Genomic DNA, 4021 nt, shown 5'->3' with positions numbered 1-4021 from the left:
GGGAGCTGAAAGCTCAGGGTTCCTTTCCCACCCCTTGCCAAGCTGCATGGTCAGTACTCACGGCTAAGAAGTCCTCCAGGAGAGCAAGCAGTGCCTGCTCACAGAGGCTTGCAGGACCCTGGGAAGAGCCAGTGCTGAATGGCTGCTGGGCCTGCATGCATGGCTGCGTTTTCTGTGCTGGGTGTGACTTTCACAGAGGAAATGCCACTGCCCAAAGAGAAAGGGAGGCCATCTCTGGAAGTAGTTCCATCCGCTCTCACAGGAGTTAGGGCTGGACTGTGGTCCCCCCCCCACACACCCCTACCCCCACCCGCATGCTTAGTGGTGTCAGTAAGGCTCAGGACAGCAGTTTCAAGGTAGGGAAAGGCTAGGACATCTATGCTGGGGAGGCAGTCTAACCATAAAGGATGGTTATGCCAGTTGAGCAGAGGCCAGCACTCTCTCATTTGCCTGGGGATCAAGCAAACTGCTCTTCATCCAGACATTGGCACCTGGCATCTGTGTTCTGTCCATGCTCAGCTCCAAGTGTCACCAATTAAGGGGGTGTTGTTCCATGTATCTGAAGCTCTCAGTTGCCCTGAGAGGTGGGCCTGTCCAGCTTTACAGTCCCTGGGAGCTCAGGACCTGGGACTCTGAAATAATCTTCCTTAGTCTCCTGGGAGCCCCAAGCTGCTCCTTATTGCCTCTTCCCCAAAGAGGGGAAGCTGAGGCAGAGGCTGAGTTACAGACACTGAGCCCCCGCTCCCATGCCTGTGGTTGCCATGGCTGTCTTTAGGCATCTGGCACTCACAGGAAATAAGGCTGTGGACTCTGTGCAGAGGCCAGAATGGCTAAGGTGAAAGACAGAGATTGCTTTAAGTGAACAAACAGTGTAGAGAACGCTACAGAAACAAAAGGGGAGTGGGGAACAGAGACATTCCATCAAAGACTGGAGTAAAGGGGGAGCAAGACTCTGGGGACAGTGGGGAGCAAGCAGCAGGAAGGGGGAGGCTAAAATGCTTGTAGAAGGTGCTCTGGAGCCTGGGTGTGAGCCCTACTAAAGGATGCAAAGGGGGGATATAGGGGCAGAGGCAGGTGGACAGGATGCCAGAGCTGAGGCAGGAACACAGGAGAAGTCAGAGTGTGAAGGACAGTTCATACCATCTACATAGATGAGTAAGGGCTGGTCTCAGAAAACCCATTATTGCCAGGTCTCTATGTACTCATGGACAGTCAAGTACTTTGATGAAGACACCTGGAGGAGCATGGGGCAGTGCAGAGAGAGGGGAGAGATGGCCTGGGAGGGGCAGTCCAGCGGGACACAAGCAGTGGGGGCAGCACTGTTGAAGGTGCAACAATCCGAGCTTCAGGTGTCCCGGGGCTTATGTGGTCCTCACTCTGCGGATATGGCCACACATCTGGGGTAAGTGATGAAGAGTAACAAACAGAATCACTAGCAGTAGGGCTGCAGCAAGGGTCCCCTGAGAACGGGAGAGCCTAGAGAGCCATGGAAGTGGCTTGGGGAGGGACTCTCACAGTACACATGCTAGGACTATGGGGAGGACTCACCTAGAAAGGGTGAGAGACTTGCCAGGTTGTGCATCCCAGCACCACGGAAACTGGGCATGGTGCTGCATGCTTGTAAAGTCCTTGGGAGGATCAGGTAGGAGGCTCAGAAATTGAAGGTCAAGAGATGAACAGTCTCGAAAGCTGTGTTTTAGGAACCCCCTTTCTTCGAATCCCTTTTTAAAAACATTGGTTAGAATTTTTTTTTCTGTTTTACAACAGTGGTTAACGTGTGACCCCAGGACCCAGGGTCACACTTCCCTTTGCCACCTGACTGGAGCCCACTGTTTACTAGTTACAAATATAATTTTCTTTCCCAGCTGGCTGCTGGACTGAGTCGCTTCTTCCAGTAATCCATTTCTTATTTATTGCCCTCTCCAAAAGGAACATTGGGGATCACATTAGCCAGACTTGCACAGCTTCTAAGTCCCAGTAATTAGACAGGTCTGTATGTGGTGTGGATGCTGTAGTATCTGTTATCCTTGGGCTTCTTAAGTCTTTCTAGAACAGTGCTTTTCACCAGCAGCAAGGGAATTGTTAATTCCATTAGCAGCTGTTGGGAGCAGTATCTCTGCAGCCGTTTGTTTTAGGATGGGCAGCTCCTCAGACCTCATCCGAGGAGTTTCTTTGTGCAGTGGACAGAAGCTGAACTGGTCAGAGCACAGAGGGTAAGGGCCTGTGGAGAACCCAGCCACTCTATCACCACTTCCTCCCAAGGTCAGGGACCATTGTAGGAGATGTAACTGAAAGACTGTAGGAACCAGATAGATACTGGGGAGGACTTGAGTGAAATGGTGTCTTGTGAACATCACAGGACTGCTGATTTCTTGACTGGCCAACATTTTTTTTTGTGGGGGAGAGGGCCTCCCCAGCTGCCACCCTCTAGCTGAGGAGCTATTGACAGTTGATGGCTTCTGGGTGACAGTTGATTTTCTTTAAGAGTGTGGCCCCTGATAGGTGGCCCATTCTCCAGGAGATGGCCCCACACACAGGAATATATGGGCAGCACCGATTAGACTCAATGGGCCACTTTAAAAAGGAAGGAAAGACAGGAAGTTGGAAAGGATAGGGGGGTGTGGGGTGGGTCTGGGAGGAGGTGGGAGAGAGGTCAGAGTGACTACGACCAGGTTATATTGTATGCAAGTATGAAGTTCTCAAATTAATAAAAATGTGTTTTAAAATGAAAACTAAAACAAACAAGATGCAAAGCTCAGGGAGAAGTCTACGGATGGTGTATAGATAGAAGCCTGGCTTACTGTGTTAGCCCAGACAGTGACAGATGGCCTCTCTGTGCCAGGGTATCACACAGGATTCCTAACCTCTAATAATTCAAAACAGGGCTCTTAACGTAGGTTGTCTTTGCTAACTGATCCAACCATCCTTTTTCATGTGAAAGGTATCAGGCAGGGGAAGGACTCACACCACCTGTGACTATGATCAATTTATTCACATGTTTCTTCTTGTCCCATTGCAGAAGTCTCGGAAGGTCATTTTGATTCAACCCCAGTTAGAAGTTTGTTAACAGATGGTGGCTAGATCTTGTTCTGAGGTATGGGAGTACAGGACGTCAAGGAAGGGCTTCCCCAAACTGCTGTGAGAAACCTGAGTGTTCAAAGGGGCTGAGAAGATTGGGTGTTAGGGACTGTTGAACTGCAGAGCGAGTTTTGCTGAAGGGATGGTAGGCTCTCCAGTGCATACAAGGAGAGAAGCCAGTCCAGAGAGTGCCACCATGTAAGCAGAACAATCCATAAGACACAGACACCTGACCTGTGAGAGTACCCTAAAATCATTTTATTCAGAGAGGTTTATCCCTGTGAGGGTCTGCTTATCATCACCTGGTCCCAGTGACTGTAGCCCTCCTGCATGTTCCAACCAATCAGAGAGGGCTACAAGTGGCACTATCTTCTGATCACGTCATCTTTAAGAGAGAGATCACCTGTGGACAAGCTCACATTCAATCTGTTTCAATGAGTGTAAGCTGCACTGTGGACATCCTTGTGTTCTCAAGGAAAGCCACAGAGCCAACATGATGACTCCTGACGTCTCAGTGTGGGTATCCTGACATCCACAAGCCTCAGGGACACCAGAGTGCCACTGCACTTACAGGGCTGGGACCCTAGAGGTGAGGGATGTGGGACCCCCAAGTCAGGAGTTTCTTTCTGAGAAAGGACACCCACCTTTGTCTGTGGATGCTTATCTTGCTCCAGACCCTAGACTCTATCCATGAGATGATTTTAGTGGTGTTTCCACACAACGCCGTCACAGGGATGAACTGGGATAGTGCCGTGGAGGAATCTGAATGTTCATGCCATCATTGCAGCATTGGGAGCCTGAGTACCCGTAGATGCTCGCTCAGACCCGCAGTGCTCAGACCCACCTGATGGGGGCTCAGGACCCAGTGGTAGAGCCTCGGTACCAAGGACCCCTTGTCCTTGGGCTGAGGACAGAAGATTTCCCCAACAAGACAGGATTTGTC

The sequence above is a fragment of the Cricetulus griseus genome, chromosome 8 (assembly GCF_003668045.3).
Source record: "Cricetulus griseus strain 17A/GY chromosome 8, alternate assembly CriGri-PICRH-1.0, whole genome shotgun sequence".
In the NCBI taxonomy this organism is placed as follows: Eukaryota; Metazoa; Chordata; class Mammalia; order Rodentia; family Cricetidae; genus Cricetulus; species Cricetulus griseus.
Note: the sequence above shows the minus strand (reverse complement) of the source record.